Raw genomic sequence first — 20,637 nt, 5'->3', positions numbered from 1 at the left:
CAATTTTTAATATGTCCCCAAATGGTTTCAAAACAATAAATTATCCTGGCACAAGCCAAATGGCTCCCTTATATCTCACTTTTCATCAGACTCTAAACTTCAGCAGCTCCTTTTCTTTCCCTTTCCCATTCTTGCAGTAGTGATGATAATAAAGGGAGAAGGAGACGAGAAAGGAAAAAAGGCAGAAGAGGAGGAGGAGGAAAAATATGGCGAAGGAGGTGGTGGAGGAGAAATGGGAAGGAAAAGAGGAAGAAAAATGAGGAAAAAGAATGAAGAGAAAAAGAGAAAGAAAAAGAAAAAAAATATTTAATGAAATATGCCTGACGTGATATCAGGCTATTTATAGAAAATATGTTGTTCAGTCCACATAATAGCCATGTGCAGATTGCATTCATTTTTGCATTTACCCGTGAGAAAATCAACATTCACAGAGAAGCTAAGTAACTTGGTAAAGTTCACACATAATAGCTAAAACTGCAATCAGAGCCTAGGTTTTCTGACTCCCAAATACTTCGCACTTTATTGCCTTGAATTTTGCCTTCTCTCCCCTCCACTCCTCCCTTACTTTCTGAACACCAGCTTTCACTAATGTGAGCTACCCTCCGGGAATAACACAGTCACAGGCTCACCCTCTATAAAATGACTCTTTCCTTCTATTCTGAATTTCCATTTTACATAGATGCTGGCAATATTTTGTTGTTTAAACTATAAAATATGTGTGCATTTTTGGACATATTTTAAGCAAAATAAAATATTAAAAAATATTCACTTTCAAATTCATTTTTACATTTTTCATGTTTACAAATAAACCTGACAATGCTTAACAGAGAATTTAATCTCCAATTAATGATGCAAGATAAAACGGTCAATTGAGGTAATTAATTCCCTGTGTAATCTATGTGAAAATTATTTTACTCTTCTGGGGGTCAAGTTTAAGGGAAACTTGATTAAATTCATTACCCATTCACTTAATTCTCTGAATTTCATATTTTAATGTGTAGTTTTTTTAATTTTAGACAATTATGAAAAAGACAAATGTTGAATATAACATCAATGCAAAATGAAGTCATACAGGTAATTTAGCTGAAATGTTTTTGGTTTGAATTATCTCATTAATATTCATTTGAAGAATGAATGTCTATATCAGACACTCAAACTGTGATAAATTTTTAATTTTGTATTTTATATTTTAAATGTTTAAGAAAAAATAGGCACATACATAGCTTGAGTTAATGTAATTAAATGTTAAATTTATTGTCTATAAAAGTTATTGATTTTTCACTGCATATATTAAAGTATTTCATTTTCTGACACTAACCATACCCTTTTATGGTATTTAACCAAGCTAATCCAAGAAACTAGAAGTAAAATGATTAAGTAAGTGGTATGCCATCAGCTTAATTATATTTCAAGTCATCAAGTTCCTTTGAAGGAAAGAAACATCTATACTTTATAATAACAATATCTTACTTACGTAGGAAATTCTACACTGAATTCTGACCTATAATTATATTGATAATGTAACTATTACAGTTGTTGGCATATCCTTCTCCTATGTGTTAGATTCATTTATTAACTTTGACATATCATATGTTATCTGACCTGCTTTTTATAAAATTTAATCTCCATAATTATTTATTAAATAAAACTAAAATTTATATTAAAATTCAATCAAGGCATTTTAGTTATTAATTAACAATAAAATAAAACTTGAAACAAAACATATTTTAGCATGCTAGAATTTTAATTTTAGTTTACAAAAAGTATAGAAAATAAATAATTATTTGCTTTCCAAATATGCCAGACTTCTTACTTAGACCTGATGCTATATTGAATAAAATAAATGGAAACCTTGAACCAAATCTATAATTAGCTCACGTCATGAAGTACTACATAATTATTTAACCATCATGAAACTATGCTTTGATTGCTTTTTTATTAAATCAATGTTCAGAATTTTGAAAATCAATGTGTTTGAAGTACATATCAATAATCAAAATCGAAGACAGTAATTCAGGGAAGAGAAACATTTGATCAAAGACTCAAACAATTTTCTTTTTTATAAGCATTAGGTGCAAAAATTACAAACTAAAGCATTTCTTAAATTATATAAATGATCTTTTTCAGCTAGGTTCTCTGATACTTTTTATTGTTTTTTTGGTTTTTGTTTTGTTGTGGTTTGGGCTACAAAATAATTACCTTCACAAATTTAACACAAATGACATAAAATATATACATATGTGTTCCTATGACATAAAATATATATATGTGTGTTCCTATTTCTATATATATATGTACTCAAACATGCTTATTGTTTGTTCAGATTTAGTAAGAACACAGTTTCGTCTGATAAAAAATGCCACTTAGTTTTGGATAACATCATATCATTAACAAATTATTAAGAAAAGTCAATGATTTCACAATTTAATATTGCCAAAAATAGAAAAATCTCTAATAAATCAATGAATTTAAGTCTGAGACAGGCAACAACCAAGTTATTTTGGTTGTTTGAATTGGCTGCTGAAAACAGAGAGTCTTCTTTAGATACTACCAGACAAATAAAAGTTTCTGTAATGCCATTAAAGCTTCACTTGGGAAGAGCTGAGCAGTGGGAGTGTTAGAGTCACAGCAGGAAATTCAAAGCATTCCAATTTATCCTGGTGTTTTAAAAATGGCATTGATCTTATGTAGTAGATGTGTTTCTTGGTTATTCTGGGCTCCTCCACTGTCAAAAGCTTCCCAATCTTAAATGCAAACTTTACCTTTCACATCAGAAGCCTTACTGTGATTGACCTTACCTACCTTTCCAGCACCTTTACTGGCACCAGAGTTTCTGGCCTTCCCTACTTTTGCTGCTTCTACTCCTCCTGTGTGTTTTGAATTTCTTGCTCAAGGCTTTCAGAGTCTTCAGCGTTGTCTTTTTGTTATGCATTGAAGCTATCATGCCTATTTTCCCTGGTACTTCTAGAGATTCCTTAAGCATAGACTGCTACATCTAGCATTTGGAAGTGAAGGATGAAGCAAGGCAGTGAGATCTAAGATGCACTGGTACACAGTTTCAAGTTGGTAAGGTTCATCTCAAAGAAACTGCAAAGAGGATATATGTGTCTGGTGTTTTCCTTCTACTATGAAGAATGTTATCTAACCTCTGCTGTCCACTCCTCTTCCCGCCTCTTTCTCTCTAGAGCAACCTGACAGATTCACACTCTTCTCTTAACTCTCTGCTTGACTCAAATGTTATAAAACCACAGGTGCATCGTAAGTGTTATTTTGGCCTTTTGTATTTATTTGTATTAGCATGTATATCACTCTTTAACAATTGCTAGTATATATTTCTGCCACCACCACATGATTTTGAGCTCTTAAAACAGGAAGTTTTCTCACTGGCACAAGTAATTATTAAAACACTATTAAATGAATTAATGGTCAAGTGAACAAATAGGGGTAGAAATTTGTTTTGAAAATAAAAATCTATAAAAGTGATTGTGTCATTACCTTCTGCATTCCTTCATGTGTTTGTTATATATGATCAGTACATTTTATCCCTATAGAAGATTTATTTTAGTCAACAGTTATACTCATATGCTTTTATTATTGAGTCTTACAGATATTTTGAGTCTTTATTTTAGCAGAAATCACATAGTCCTGTTAAATGGAATGTACATATATATATGTATATTCCATAATCATTCATTTACCACCCAACACAACTTTGCAGTTGGACCAGATTTAATTTTTACAAAATAAGAAATCAAAGAGTCAATATTTATTACTGCATTTATGAAGTACAACCCCATGTCCAGTGGAAAGAAATACAACCTCATTTTAAACCACTTCAAATTTGCTAAGGTCCTAAAGCAGCTCATGGTTCTACATCTCTTTTGTTTTACATAGATACATGGAGCATGACAGTAAGCTAGACATCTGCAAAGATCAAAACAGCTAAATATGTAACAAGACCGCTTTGTTATTTGTATCAAATTATTAAGTTGATTATTTAGCCTTTTAATGTCAATATCATCAGCTGTTAAAATGGACATTAACAAATCTACATTCTGTGATTAATGTATCAAATGTGATTACATATATAAAGGCTAAAGTAAAGTAAAAAGCAAAATATAAATTATTTTTATTTCACATCCAATTCTCACAGCAGTTATTTAGCTATTATTCATATTGTATGTTTTTCAGGTTTTACTTTCATTATTTACTGTGGCAGATTTTATTGTTGCTCCCCACTCTTATACCCACTTTCTTTGTAGAGACATTATACCTGGTGATTTATTACTCTGTGGCAAATAGTACCTTCTTTGTCATCCTACCCCTGATAGCAGTCTTGGGCGTGTGACTTGCCTTGGCCACTTGAGCAAAAGTGACAGTGTGCCTTTCTCTAGCAGAAGCTTTAAGAGCCAATATGTTCATTTGTTGCCTTCTTGTTCTTTCCTCTTTGTCATAGGAACAGCATATCCTATTGGGAGCTGTTCCTGCAGTCTAGATCTTAGAATAAAGAAAACACAAGGAGCAGTAGTGCAACCCTTACATTTAACACGAGCAAGAAATAAGCCCTTTTGCTCTAAATCGTGGTGACACTATAATTTATCATCCAGACTAGGAATCGTTTGAGAATGAATGGTGTGCTATTGATGATTATACCAAGACTACAGATGTACTCATGAGCAATCCCGGGTGAACAGGAGGAATCTGTATCTTACCTACATGAATAGAATTTAAGGAGTTAAAAGTTCGACAGGGCATATTACAAAAATAATTAAGTACCATTCCCTATCTTCCTTACCATCCCATCCATTCCCTTATCATCTTTTGGTTCTCCCAACCGTATTTGTTAATATTATGTTAATACTGTAAATACTTTTCTGCCTTGTGTATATATATAAATGCAATTAATATGTACATATATATTGTTGATTTTCATTTCTTGCATATTCTTCTCCCTCTGAAGTTCACTCTCATTTTTAACTTTTTGCAGATTTTTCTATGAAAACAGCACTAATTCAACTCCCAACTTTCATTCAGTTCTTTAAGTCCCCTCTCAGTATTCCAGTGCATCAAGAATTTGTTGATTTAATTTTCTTGAAGAACTTGAAAACTCTTGAAGAACTCCCAGAGGCTTCTGACTTTCCCTAGACCAAACTACGCCTGCTCTAAGTCTGGTATGCATTTGTCATCAATCATTTATCCCTTCACCAGTGTCGCATATATTCCTCAGTTTATTTCTTTCCAGGAGTGAAATCCTGTTTAATGTAGGCTTGTATTTTTTTTTGGGGGGGGGGGCGGGGGCATGGTCTAGGTTTACTCTCTTGTTTTCATTGAAGCATATCAAATAACTTCCAGGAAAAGATAATGGGAGATAATTTTTGACATTTTACATTTCTAAAAATATCTTCATTCTGTCTTTAATCATTTGTTAGGTATCATTTTCTGTAAAAATGTTTTCAAAGTATTTTTTCACCGTGTTTGCTAGAAGTGTTATATTGATAACTTTAAAGCCATTATTTTTCCTTACATTTTGTACGTGGACCATCTCTTTCTTCCCTTCAGACGTTTGCAGAATCTGTCCCCAGGAATATAAAATTGCACAGGGCTGTGTGTCTGCAGATGTGTTTTCACTCATTGTACTGGCCTGTTGTTGTCCCTTTTAAATACTTATTTGATTTTTTTTCCTCTCATCCACTTTTTGTCTTTTCTTTGGCTCAGTAAGTCCAAGTATAAGGCTTGCTCTGAAAGCTGGCTTGGAGAATGAGGCTTGGATCCACAGTCAAACTCTGATGATTAATTGTCAACTATGCCTACACTAAAGAACTGCTATTCCCTAATAGGGGAGCCAGAACAGAGAGAGAGTATCTATTCACCTCATTGTTGGAAGAAGACAATCTGTGCCATGGCCTGTAGTTAGGTTTAGGCAACTTATGGAACGAATATCAAACTCCCAACACTAGCCCAGAGGATGTTTGACTCTGTCCATTAAGATGAGCTATTACTCCATCTCTTCAGATGATTTATTTATTTTTTTTTCAACGTTTATTTATTTTTGGGACAGAGAGAGACAGAGCATGAACAGGGGAGGGGCAGAGAGAGAGGGAGACATAGAATCGGAAACAGGCTCCAGGCTCTGAGCCATCAGCCCAGAGCCCGACACGGGGCTCGAACTCACGGACCGCGAGATTGTGACCTGGCTGAAGTCGGACGCTTAACCGACTGCGCCACCCAGGCGCCCTTCAGATGATTTATTAATGAAGAAGAGATCAGTATTATTTAATCCAATAATTTTCTCTTATGGGGAGAAATATGATGGACCACATCCTTTAAAAGAGGGTTATTATAAAAACCCATTCCATACAACTGATTTGAAGTTTGAAAAACAACACCAAAACAAAGAAATGTTTGTTAGGGATAGAAGATAAAAAAATAATTTGATGAATAGGAAGTAATAATTTCCTATAAAATAGGGATGAAAGATTAAAAAAATCATTTGAGGAATAGGAAATAATAATTAAACCAGAAATCTAGAGTAAAATGGATGCTGAATTTAATAACTAAGTTAACTACAAGGGGATATTTTTATAATATTCTCTGGTTTAAATAAAATATACTTTATGTTAGGGAAGATATAAGGAGAAACGTATTTCCTGGTAGTCTAAGAGAATTTATCATTTGGCTTTTATATAATGGGCATTGACCCTCATAATATAGTTCTTTGTCAGGTTGGAAAGGATATTAAGTGCATTTTTATGTGGTTTATCCTTATATAGGACCTTTATACAAGTTCCTTTGATGACAATTCCAACAGATCTCTTGCCATTGTAAAATGGTTCATGGAATGAATAGCTTATTGAATTTATACAGAGACCATTTAAACCTTCACATGCTCACATACACATCTTATGAATTAAAAAAAGATGTATTTATTTTTATTATGTGGATAGATAAATCAAAGGTAAAAATTTCCATCCCATTCTTCTATTCTTTCGGTCCTAGTCACTATGTAAGAATCTATAATTCCCCAGATGTTGTTCTCAATGTACTTAGCAAGTATTTAGTTTACCCTCCAATTGTGCCAAACATTTTCCTAGGTAATAAAGATATATCAGTAGAAAACAAATAAACCTAGATGTCATGAGGCTTATATGCTATGGTTAGTTAGATAACAGGGAAATAAATTTTAAGTATTTGTGTATCTATGTGGAAGAAAATTAAATCAGAGTAAAGGTAATAATTATGCAGGAGGAGTGAGTTAATATGGGATTACTATTTACATTATTTGGTCAGAGTTTTTTTTCACAAATACAGTTATGAAAACAATATAGAATGGAGCTATATGGATAAAAGAGAGAAGAATATTTAAGTCAGATTAGACAGTAAGTGTAACACCCCCCCCCCAAGTGGGGCATTGCTTGTCACAGTCAAAGATCAACAAGAAAGATGATGCCCCTGAAGCTCAGAGAGGATATGAGTGGTGGCGATGAGGTGAGAAGTCAAAGGGCTCAACCACTTGAGATCATATAATCCTCTTTTGAGACTCTGCCTTTTACTGCTCATGATGTGAGAAGTATACTGAAGATCTTTGAGAAGAGTCATAAAATGATCTGCTTTAACAACTTTATGGAATCACTCAGAATGATATGTTGAGAATAGAGTGTAGAAGGGGCAAGCACTGAGGCAGGGAGATCAATTAGGTAGATACCGCAGTAATCCAAATTCAGAATGATGGTAGCTAAGATCATGGTGGCAGCTGTTAAAGAGTGAGAAATGGGTGTGTGTGTGTGTGTGTGTGTGTGTGTGAAATGTGATGTGACAGAATATGTTCATTGACTGGATGTGAGGTGTGTGAGAAACAGGTATCTCCAAATTTGTGATGTAAGCAGTTGCAACAATAGAATGCCATTTGCTGCTTTAGAAAATACTGCGGGATGGTTGCGGGGGGGTGGGGGGAGGAAATTAAGATTCTGAATTAACATCTAAGATGCCTTTTAAATGTCCAGATGGAAATGTGAGGGAAACAGTGTGATATATGTGTCCTGAATGCAGGTGAAAAGTGAATGGGCTTTCAGAAATCAACTTTATGAAGAATTCCAAAAGATAACCACAAAAAGAATACAAGATGCCTGGAGTGTCAAAACTGACAGTGTCTCCACTGTGGTTGTGCAGGTGAGTTATTAGTAGTCATGTCAAAGCATAGCAGATAACAAGGCCAAAAAAGGGGAAAATAAGTGACAAAGCAGGACTACTAGGTTCAGTAGGGACATAGAAAGATGAGGGCCAAGATCTTGTCACTTGGCAAGTGGGAAGGGACTAATCGGAAATGTGACCTTTCCAAAGACTTCCATTCTAGATTACTGGTATTTGGTCTAACAGCCCTTTGACACAATTTATAATTTAAAAAATGTAAAATAACCCCAAATATTCCAGACTATGTGATAGACAAGATACATTTAGTATAATCCAGGAACGCAAGCGTTTTATGATATGTAAAGAAGTGTCTGTGTCTCCATGCCATCACAGAATAATCAGGCTTGATTCGGAACAGGTGTAAGAACCTGTAGGCAATTACTGGAAATGTTAAGGAAGAGTGATATTAAATACTGGACTTTTTGAGTAGCTAATCTGCTCAGAGCAGTTGAGCTTTGCCTAGTTAATATCACTATATGAAGAATCATGATGATAGGGCATAATGAGTTACCATTTAAATAGGAAATCACTGTTTAGTCATGATGGCATAAACCTATAGATCATATGTTATTTGGGCCATGGAATCAGCAGGAATGTTTCCCCTAAAGACCAGGTTAAAAGTAAAATTTCTTCCTCAAGCCATGTAAGATTTTGGAATTGAGGAGGTCAGCACAGAAGCTTCTACAAGCATTCTCTTATTACGAAAGAATTTTCTCTGAAAGGTTGCCTGGCCAGAGGAAGAAAGAAGTTTTCGGCTATTGGGAATCTCTGAAACACAATAAATATACAAATACTAATTGTATTCAATACTACTATTGTTCTGGTTGCTGTTCTATAATAATGGAAAAGACTTTCATTGGTTTAAAGGACTTATGGGAAAATTTAGATAGTTGATATAATTTTTGATGGAAGTGCTATACGGACACATGATATAAGAAATCTGGTTTGACCATTCCAAGAACTCTGGAGAGCTTAGTGGGAGAGTAAAACTTTTCTTTCCTTCTTCAGGATGAGCTTGCTCTACATTCAATCATATATTCAATCATTCACATATTCAAAAGATGTTTATTACACAGCAGCTAAGTGACAATTACTAAGTTAAACAAATAGAGTTTTAGAGATCCTGAGGTTGAAACATATTAGAATGTAATTCCCCCAGGGGACTCTGGACAGTGAACAAAGGAGAGTTAGTAATCTTGTGCAGAAACATGTATGACATAATTCTACCAGAGAAGATGCTTTAGTTCCTTCACAAGACTCATGGGCTTTGGACGACATAAGCAACAGTCAGCTTCATCCAAATACCACCACCCCCAACCTCTAGCCTTGATAATAAACAATGTCAATCAGATGATATTCAGATGAACACAAAATGTTTGTTTAACATTGCTAATAAAATAGCAAATATAAGAAATTTTATTTTACTACTTTTCCAGGTCCTTTCCTTGGGAATAATATTTACATTCCAAATTTTATTTTCCCCTATGCTATAAATTCCCTTTACCTTCTTACTACATAGTAAACTCGGTATCTTAAAGTGCCCATCTTAGTGGTACATCCCTTGGCTCTCCCTTTCAGAATTTTACTCTTGCATTATGACTTGTTTCTCCCTGAAAAACATGTTTTCTTCCTCAGAATGACTGCTTCAAATATTAGATCATGTAACTAAATTAAATCATTGTAAATGAAGTAATTTACTAATCTAGCTGATCACTAAGTCAGATGGAAACTTTAAAACGAATAAAATTATTATATATTCACAGCACCAATCCCAGAAGCTGTTAGTATGAACTTCTGGAGGAGGGGCTTAGGAAATTAGAACTAAAAAAGACATTCCCTAATGCAGCCTGTTCAATGAATTGATTTTAGTAAGCATGCACTTTACCACTGATGCCAAAGCAAGAGTGCCAGAGTGAAGCCGAAGGGCTTATGCTAAAGTGACTGGCTGGTTCAAAGTAATTATGGGGAGCTAATTTCTCCAAATAAGTGAGGCATAATTCTCCCTCATGCTTCTGTTATTCCTTATGACTTCCTGCCAAGAATTTCTTTCTGATTCTTCTCATTTTTCTCTGTACTTCAGTTTCCAGTTCAAGCCTAACCCTTCCATGAAGTCTTTGAGAACTATACAGGCCATGGGAAATATGGCTGGCTTAATTTCTATTTGAGTTTTTTTTTTTTTTACCTCCATGAACCCTTAGAAGAATTAATATACGAGTTGAAGAAATAGAGAAGAGATCATTAAACCTCTATAGACAAGAAACAAGTAGTAATTATGGTACAAAAGGAAGCAGAGGAGTGAGAGAGAGAGTGTGTGTGTAAAATAGAGCAGAAGAGTGTGAAACAGAATGTTAAATGTGTCAAAGAGAGCAAAGGAGGAATAAGAAAAGAATTTGTGAACAGCAGAATGAGAGAGGGTCAGGGGGCTTAGATCTCCACGAAAATGTTGTTGAGGATAAGGATGAAGAATACTCAATTTAAGTTTTTTGTTACATTTTCATGTTTTCCCTCTGTCTTCTCAAATATTGGTAAAGTTTCCTATGTACATGCACACATATTTCCAGACATTCCTTTGAAGAAATCAAGGAGAATAGAGGACCGTGTTTTACTTATGGGTCCACAGACTTGAGGAATAGTTATTATGGACATGCTGACAGACTCCCTTTTCTGTGATAGGATACCTTACAAACTAAGGTAGTAAACCTTAGTTTACTACCAATATAGGCACTTGGCTCATTAATGAAATATAAACCCCTATAATCTGCTTACAAGATCTCTCCATGCAACATTGAAAATGTTGGAATAATTGTGAACACATGTGTATGGAGGTGGGGGGAGTGGGGGTTAGAGATTTCCCAGAGTGCATAGGACTCTGTTGGCACCACACTTTCCATGATACAATGAATTATACCACCAGTTTCTGGAAATTTTCCAAGCCCAGGATGAGGACAGCTTATTGGGGCAAAATCCACGACTGGAAGCAATTTTAAATTACTCATATTTTCGCCATGGTTATAGGGAAGCAAGATTTTCTACACAAAATGCATCCTTGTGCTACCAAGAACTCAATAATACATGGATTTTTTTTTTTTTTTGACTACTGAAAATGTGCCACTGCAGAGTCAGGAGTGTTTATGGGGGATGAGTCCTAGATGTTTGGAAGCCGAAATGCCCATAATTTAGTTATGGTGATTGAGAATCTGAAATTTCCAGATAAAATGCAACTGCAATATTTCATGGATTTTTTTTTGAGATTTTAACATACCAAATTTTGGACAACTTACAATTGTTGTCATCCAGGAGAAGGTAGTTGTTATTACCTGCCCCCATCTATCAAAAATTTTAGAATGGTGTCAACTGTTTGGATAATAATCCTGGAGAATATAGTGCAGCATTCTTTTAGGAAATGACAAATCATTAATGCTGATAATCAGAGGATAATTATGTGAGGGAAAAGTAAGCACACTGATGATCCCAATTCAAAAAGTTGTACTCTGAATATAAAGAAGTCATAGTTTTAGAATCAATCAATTATTTTTCTCACATTTTCTTTCTTATGCATGAAAGTGATATATAAGAGACATTTCAATAAGAATAAAAAAAAAACTCTAGGTGACATAAAAAATTGGGTCCACGTTAAATTGGCAGAGATTTGTCCTTCCCTGCCTTTTAGTGATACATGTAACCGTGGTGCACGTATTATGGATGCTATTTTAGCTACAACAGACTTCACTATTCTGAAAACTTGGTCCTGGAGAAGTTAAAGAAGTTAAAGGCATTAAAGCCCAAATGGAAGTTAAAGCTTATCCAGAGATACTGAGGACAGAATGGGAAAGATTAATAACACCAACTTCAAAGAACGCAGGAACTCATGCTTCAGAGGCTAAAGCTGTCAGGGCAATAATCTAATTTCCTAACATCTGTGTTGAGCAAGGCCCACATGCATTGCCCAGGGATTTAGCCTGATTTCCCATCAGGTATAATCCCTTACGCTGTATATTATGGCAGTAACAGCTATTTATCCCCCAATTACCGTAGGTCTACTGGAAACTCTCTCTGATGCATAGAAATTTTGTCTGGCACAATGAACGCAGCTGTATAGAGAATTGCACTAGGGTTGAGATTTAGTGTGAAGAGCCAACAACCTATGGGGAAAGATGAGTAACATTCCCCTATGTACCTGAGTATAATTCACCACCAAGATAGAGAGAACTATGAGTCAGAGGGGAAAGATGCAGAAAGGAACATTCTAGAGTGAACCAGTTCTTCCTCTTCCATTTACCTCAGCATCTATTCCAAATTTAGGACATCTAAAGCTAGGCAGTCATTTAGAGAGCCCTTCACATGACTGGAAAGCAAACACCTAGGGGAAAGAGATAATATTGTAGAGCATAAAGTAATATATAGTATAGAGCCACATAGAACATAGAACATATAACACATAACAGGCATCCCCTCTGTAGGGTAGAAAATATTTAGCTCTTATTTAATTACATTGTCCCTTGGCCACATGGGAAAAATATCTTCATTGTTCAACAAACACTATTTGATACATTGCATCAACCATACTTAGAAAACTGAGGAGGGGCGCCTGGGTGGCGCAGTCGGTTGAGCGTCCGACTTCAGCCAGGTCACGATCTCGCGGTCCGTGAGTTCGAGCCCCGCGTCGGCCTCTGGGCTGATGACTCAGAGCCTGGAGCCTGCTTCCGATTCTGTGTCTCTCTCTCTCTCTGCCCCTCCCCCGTTCATGCTCTGTCTCGCTCTGTCCCAAAAATAAATGAACGTTGAAAAAAAAATTTTTTTTTTAAATAAAAAAAAAGAAAACTGAGGAGAATGTCTCTCTTGTTTTTCTTGTTTTTCTTTTTTTTTTAAAGGATTTTATTTGTAAGTAATCTCTGTACCAAACATGGGGCTCAAACAACCCTGAAATCAAGGGTCACATGCTATACCAACTGAGCCAGCCAGCCACCCCTGAGGAGAAGATCTTTCAATGACACAATGTTCCAGCTACATAATAAATGTACTTTGTCATGACAATGTTATATTTGGGGAGCAAACAGACAGCTTTTTTAGAGTCCACAAAATTTTACTATTGGAAAACAGAGTTGGTTGAAAAAATACTAAACTTTAATAATGATTATATGATTTTAATAATTATAAAATATAATTATAGTAACTATAAAAATGATTATTTCATTCGCTAACATTATAGTTCCATTTTGGAAAGAAGTTTTTTCAAGGATATATTAGGGAAATACTCTAAAGTACATGTGAGACTCTAAGAAGACAGGTTGGAAGCAGATAGATAATCAATAGCTTTAAATTAAAACAAACACTGAAACAAAATAAAACCTGGTGATGGAGATAAGCAGAGAGAAAAAGGGGAATGAGGAACACAATAGATAAAAGAAACAAGGGATGCCTGGCTGGCTAGGTTAGTAGGGTGTGTGACTCTTGATCTTAGGCTTGTGAATTCAAGCCCATGTTGGCTCTGGAAATTACTTAAAAATAAAATCTTAAAATACATAAATAAATAAAGGAACAGGGGCACCTAGGTGGCTCAGTTGGTTGGGCAGCCAATCTTGATTTGGGCTTGGTCATGGCCTCACTGTTCCTGAGTTTGAGCCCCATCCCGTGTTGGACTCTGGGCTCACAGTGTTGAGCCTGCTTAGGATTCTGTCTCCCTCTCTCTCTGCCCCTTCCCTGTTTGCTCTCTCTGTCTCTCTCTCAAAATAAATAAAAAAATAAAACTTAAAAAAAAAAAAGAACAAATACAGTGGTATCAAAAAATTGTGAATAGTGGCTAATGAACTTTGAAAGAATTTTCAATATTTAAAATGTATGGCTTGGTGTTTTTGTGGAAACACCCATAACTGATTTTTCTAGACTTATAATGAGATCAATTATATAGGCTGGTTTTATTTTTTTTTATTTGCTTGCTTGTTATTTTAGTGATGGTATAAAAATCAAATAAAGTAGGCCATATATCACATCTAGGACAGTGTGACCCAAAACAGGAGCAAACTACTGGGAAGGGAGGTAAGATGATCCATAAGCTATAGAAGCCAGAAGTCAACAAGAAGGAAGTAGCCCTTATGGGAAGGAAGCATGCAGATCTCAAATGTAATTTGAAGAGGGCACTTCAGTTGATATCTATCTTATCCTGAAATAATAATAATATTACCAAATATGAGTTAGAGGAAATCATAGATTCTACATCAAGTGTATAATTTGCTAGATTTCAGGTGACTTAAGCTTTTCTTTTTTTTTTTTTTAATCTTTAAAGCAATTGCACTTTTTTTAATACTGCATTTTTTGGTTTTAGTTGAAACAATGTATATTTTTAGGATTTTACGGTAAAACTTTACACTCATACTTTACACAAATTACAAAGTTCTGCTTCAACTCTTTATTTTTTTTAATTCAGCCCATGTACAGTACAAGTATATGCAAAACTTCTTTACATTGTACACACTTTTTTTTTAATCAATGGAGATACAAAATTCTGGCTTGTAATTTTAGACAAAGACAAGAAGCTTCAAACTAGACGCAGAGGGTTAAAATTAATTCTCAGATACAAGTCTGTACTTTCTTTGTACTTTCTTTTGTATTTCTCTGAGATGTGATTTTGAAATCCCTAAGGGATTTAATTTTTTCTGCAGATACATTTTTTAATAAAAGGAATTCTGAGAAATTCTCTGAATACAATCCAGCAGAATTGACATGTAACTATGTATGTATTTATACAATAAATACAAATAAATGCCAGTTTATTTAATAGTGCTTCTTACATTATGAAACTATTTTTGAGGTTTGAAGCAATAATTATTTTTTTGTAATTTTCCCTATTCCAAATTTAATTCCATTTATTATGAGGTTTAACATAATTTGGGAAATTTATTCTTGTAACATTTTCCCAGAACATTAACTATTATCTGTTGAAAATCTTTGACCTTCTGATGAATTCACCATCTTATTGTCTAATAGAAGTATCACAAACTTCAAGTCTTCTTATTTTAAGATTTTAAAACTTTAAAAATAGAGATCATAGTTCTATCTACATAAACCTAGACAATTTTCAATAGCGAAAATTATTCTATTTTACACATTCTTTTCATCCGTCATCTCAAGTTTGACAGAGAGACAAAACAAATGAAAATAAAATTTTATGAAATTATAGTAAAATTATTCTAATGTCTCATCACAAAAAGGAATCATTGAAAGTCATTTAAAAGCAATTCAGTCACACCTACTGTTTTTCTAATGGAGGATATGCTTTAGTGTTGATAAGAATAAAAAGTTTAAGTGATCAAACAATTTTCAAACATGTTTTTCTCTTCTTCTGAGGTTCATACATTTCTCTTTCCCCTTATTAATGAGTTAAATTACATATCTTTATTCACTTTCTCTTTTTTGGCAACATAGAATAAACCCATCTTTTCCAAGTGAAACCGAAATCTCAAAACTGACAATCCATTCCGTACCAGTTAGTAGCAGGATTCTAAAATTTATCAAGTTGAAAGATATTCCTTTAAGGCCAATGTTTGGAAACAGTTTATGAATACATATGAGTGTGAGGAAGTGTGGAGCTTCTAGCACAGTTCTGGAACTAGGCACAGAGATTCTTCCTTAGTTGTTTGGTTTAGGTCTATAATTAAAGTCTGGCCCTTTAATGTTTGTTTGTTTGTTTGTCTTTGTTTGTTTGTTTATTATCTAGCAGTAGAGCAAAATCATATCGAAGACATTTGCCAGAATTAAACAGATCAAATTTTGCAGTTCATGAAAGGATAAATATTTTGAGGTAATAAAAGACTCCACTCATCAAAAGGTACCTTTTGAAATATCTATAGAATTATAAAAAGAGACACCTGAAGACTTGGCCTCAGAGAACTTGACTTCAAGTTCTCACTCCACCATTTACAAGTTTGTGATACTTGTGATACTCGGCATTGACTTATTTTGACACGGGAAGATGACCAACCATCCAAGTACCTGCAGGATCTAAGGATATTCAAAAAGGTGCAGATTTGGTGTGTGCTTAGAGGATACTGTGGCCTGAAAGCAAATATAGCGGGAACATCCCAGCTTTCTGGCCTGAATGGTCATAGAGCTCTGTGAATCTGAAAAAGGACTGAAACTTCTAAGGCCCATAATTTCTGAGTTTGGCTCAGAGCTCAATCCTCTACAATTCTTTAACCTCTTCAGGGAAAAAAATAAGTAATTTTCTAACCAGTCTTGCTCATATGTAGAATAATATAAGATTGTTTATATAATGGGGAGAAAAAGAAAAGAAAATGGAAATCATTTTATTCAATGAAAGATTAACAAACACTTGAGAGAAGAATGTATAATGTTCACAGAAACATGTAATCATAAAGATAAGAGAGATAATCCAACAACTTCAATAAAAGAATTGAAAGTATAAGAAAAGAACTCTAAGTAAGAAATTTAATAATTATGAGATGATAAAAATGTAAATAAATGTAAATGCATCTGATCTAATTCTGTCTGGGTTCGGTTGTCCTTAGCATGGTAAGGAATATTTTCTTTTACCTCATAATTCTTTTACCTCATAATAGGCTCCCTATTCTCAGAGCCGCTTAATGAAGTTCCTCATGTTTTAATAATAGTTAAGAGCTTGGAATAGCCCAAATACCACCTTGATCATCAAAAATTATTAAGTGCTCATGACTGTAGTCAAATGGCTGGAACCCAGGAACATTTCACATAGTTCGGAGTACAAAGCAGAATAAACCCATAAATAGGGAAATTTGTGTTGTAATACATACCCAGAGTGTCTCATCTGCAATTCCAGTATCCAAAGAATTCTAATCACCAAAAGGTTTTTTCATATAGTGACAAAATAAGACCTACTTTATATATGAATATTTATTGATGTTTTTGTTTAAATACTCATATTTTATATTCATATATATATATATATATATATATATATATGAAGTATTAACATGTCTGATTAGGTGGTGCCATCCCGAACTCCATTAGATGTTACATATTACAAGATACATGCAAAATGTTACCTTTAAAAAATTCAGACAAAATCCCAATTCTAGAATACATCTGGCCCCTGGGATTTGAATAAGGAATTGTACACCTGATTATATCTCATACATACTTATTTCTCTAGTTCTTCTTTTTTTAAGTCATCTGATTCATATTAGGGAATATATTCCTTAATATGTGCTTATTTCAATTTCAAGTAAATGAATCAAATTAAATCATAAATGAAATATCTCAATGAATATTTATGCATATAATAAATTTTTAATTTTATCTTTTGGTTTCCTCCTGGCAGTTGAAGAGAAGCTCCTCTAGGTTAGTTTCTAATAATTTGATTTTTTTTTTCTTTATCTCCAAAATCATGTGCCCAAGTGAAAAATTACAATGTAACCATTATCTAATTCTAAATAATTTTAATCCCCAGTGATATTTTAAAAGTCTTTTCTGCTAATTGTTTTAACTAAAATAAGAAAATATTATATATATTTGCATATGCTTATTTAAATATCTTAGGAATGTGCTTTGTACACAACAAAGAAGTCTATAAACAAAGCTATGGAGACTATTATTATGGTATTGAGTTTATATAAAAGCAACAAACTTGCACTCCTTTGTTTTGCATTCCACAAAACAATATTTTACAAGAAATTTTGAAAGGAATCAGGTACCCTTATATGACAACTAAGAATGCTCTCATTTCAAAGGAATTTTTTAAAATCATAGAATACAACCAGAAAACTAGAGTGAAGTAATGTGAACCATTCAAGTTTAGAGACCATCTTTTAGGAAGAACATTACTTTATTGCTTTCCAGAAATATGTAGCTTGATTGATTATGTTATCGTTAGTAACAAGAAAATTGTCACCTTCATACTATATTGGCCTGTTTTGTATGTTTGGCTGATGAATTAAAGTATAAAACCTGAGTTATCACTTCTATTTCAGGTTGGCACCTCAGTCCCATGTTTATGAATTACAAATTTGAATTCGGTGTCACAATTACAGTGGACATAGCTAAAACAAGTGGAAAATGAGCGTTGACTTAATTTTCTCAAAAATACCAGGTCAGAAAAATTGACACAGATGTGGCTGTGCTGCTGCATATTTTTAGTATTCTCTTTATTGTCTCCTGTTCAATGAGACATCTGCTTCATTTTCCAAACTAGTAAAAAGTCTTCAAGCCCTAATAGACTCCACACTGAGTTTTATGGATCGTATTAGTTGAGTTCTTCTTTCCCTTTATTCATCTGAGGAACATCTTTCTCATAAATCAGTGTCTAACTAGACAATTCGGCAGGATGATTGTTGAAATTCTTGTTTATAAATCTCTCAGACTTTTATTTGAAGTGATTCTTTTCTTTCTAAATATAAAACTACTTGGACAAGAAAACATCCGTTTGTCAGAATAATAGAATATTAAAAAGAGCAAACTCTTTAAAACTGAAGAATCATTTATAATTGTCATAGTTCAATCAATTGGCATGCATAGGAACACTGATATGTGTGTTTCACATCTTAAGTGCATGTGAAAATAGGGACATCTACATGAAAATATAAACTGTATAACTGTTTATGAATGCTAACTTTCTACAATGACTGTTGTGGAATTATGGAGTTTGACTTATCATATTATACTAGATTATAATAAATTAAGTAACTTATGGGTTGATATTACTTTGGAAAACACATAATAACCACAAAGCTTTGAAAGGTTATACCAACACAATGAAAAAGGATGAAGAATAAACAGCCATTTGAAGATTGTATCTCTCTCTATGTGTACAGATATATATAGAGAGAGAGATGTGTGTGTTTATACATACATATTACCTATTTAACAAGCAATAAAACAGAACAATAAAAAGTATTCAAACTTACAATAAAGCTTTCCTGAAGTGTCCAAAGACCTTATTCTATCATTAAAAGGTCACATCCTTGGGGCGCCTGGGTGGCGCAGTCGGTTAAGCGTCCGACTTCAGTCAGGTCACGATCTCGCGGTCCGTGAGTTCGAGCCCCGCGTCAGGCTCTGGGCTGATGGCTCAGAGCCTGGAGCCTGTTTCTGATTCTGTGTCTCCCTCTCTCTCTGCCCCTCCCCCGTTCATGCTCTGTCTCTCTCTGTCCCAAAAATAAATAAACGTTGAAAAAAAAATTTTTTTAAAAAAAAGGTCACATCCTTGAATATAATTTTTTTTAAATGGAGACTTAGTCATATCCAGTGAATATAAGGAAATTTTTCTGGATAAATAAGATAACCTTTACAAGTGTCTGCATAGGTCTCCTACAAAGGAAAAAGAAAATGAAACTCACTTCATCCGCCCTCTCAGTGTGAGAAATAAGTAGATTTATTTAAAGAATGGGGTAAACATCATTTCCCATGAAACATTCTCCATTTCAAAGAAGCCAGGAAGTTTTGGAGGGATTGACCTTTCCCCTAGTTACCGGTGGCATTGATACCAATTTCTTGCCTTTATGATTAGGTCAGTGGTGAGCATATACGCTGAATTGGCTGATAACCAATCCTATAGCTGATATTCTCCTGGGCACCGTGATTGTTTTGACCTTGTGAACTATGTTGATAAATCAGAGAGATGTTCAAGATTTTTATATAGTGGCTGAGACAATAAACAATAAACAGGTTTGCTTTGAACAGTGTAATGTAAATATGTAAAATATGAAAGTTGTAGAATAAGGTGATAACAAAATTAAAACTAAAACATCGCCAAGAACACCACAGTTTATTTGAAAAAAGTATACAAAACAATAAAAACTTTTAAAAATCATGTCAAACATAAGGCAAAGTAAGTTTCCCCTCCCCATATTTTAGATTATTGGATCTCATGTACTATTGAGAGTACTATTGAGTACTAATTGTACTATTTGTACTATTAGAGTCAGAGAATAGACAGAGGGACTTCTATATTTATCAATCACTGGATTAATTTTCATACCAAACATGTATTGCTTAATAATAATTTTAAATAAAAATTTAATTAGTGCACATTTTTATTTAAAAGGCAAAATTCTTTCTTGAATTTACATCTTTATTCCTCAACATCAGGAGAAACTTTCACAGATATCTTTTAAGAGGCCAGACTCTGCAGGAAGCCCACTGGTGTTTAAACAACACATAGGATCTGGTAATGCTGTACCTCTAGTTTAATCCTTCTGTGCCTTAACTTACTCGAAAATGGACAAAAATGGTACCTGCTATGGTCTGAGTGTTTGTGTCCCCTCAATATTCATATGTTAAAATCCTAAGTATAAAAGGTGATGGTATTAATAGGTAGAGCCTTTGAGAGGTGATTAAAGCATGAGAGTGGAGCTCTCCTGAATAGGTAAGTACTCATATAAAAGAGGCTCTCGAGAGATCCTTAAACCCTTCATCATGTGAGAACCAACTAGAAGTCTGTGACCTGGAACAGGGCCCTTACTT

The 20,637-nt window shown here is 34.1% G+C and overlaps 1 long non-coding RNA gene across 2 annotated transcripts in view; it reads left to right on the top strand.

Moving 5' to 3' along the window:
- The window catches only part of LOC123607990, a 184,047-nt gene that overhangs the window by 153,318 nt on the left and 10,092 nt on the right, over window positions 1–20,637 (top strand). For both annotated transcript variants that reach the window (XR_006717026.1, XR_006717025.1), the window contains 2 exons: window positions 4,988–5,171; window positions 8,047–8,166. This is a non-coding gene — a long non-coding RNA (uncharacterized LOC123607990). The remainder of the gene's footprint in view (window positions 1–4,987; window positions 5,172–8,046; window positions 8,167–20,637) is intronic.

Source organism: Leopardus geoffroyi, chromosome A1 (genome assembly GCF_018350155.1).
Source record: "Leopardus geoffroyi isolate Oge1 chromosome A1, O.geoffroyi_Oge1_pat1.0, whole genome shotgun sequence".
NCBI classification, from domain to species: Eukaryota; Metazoa; Chordata; class Mammalia; order Carnivora; family Felidae; genus Leopardus; species Leopardus geoffroyi.
Note: the sequence above shows the minus strand (reverse complement) of the source record. Positions and strands in the feature narration are given on the sequence as shown.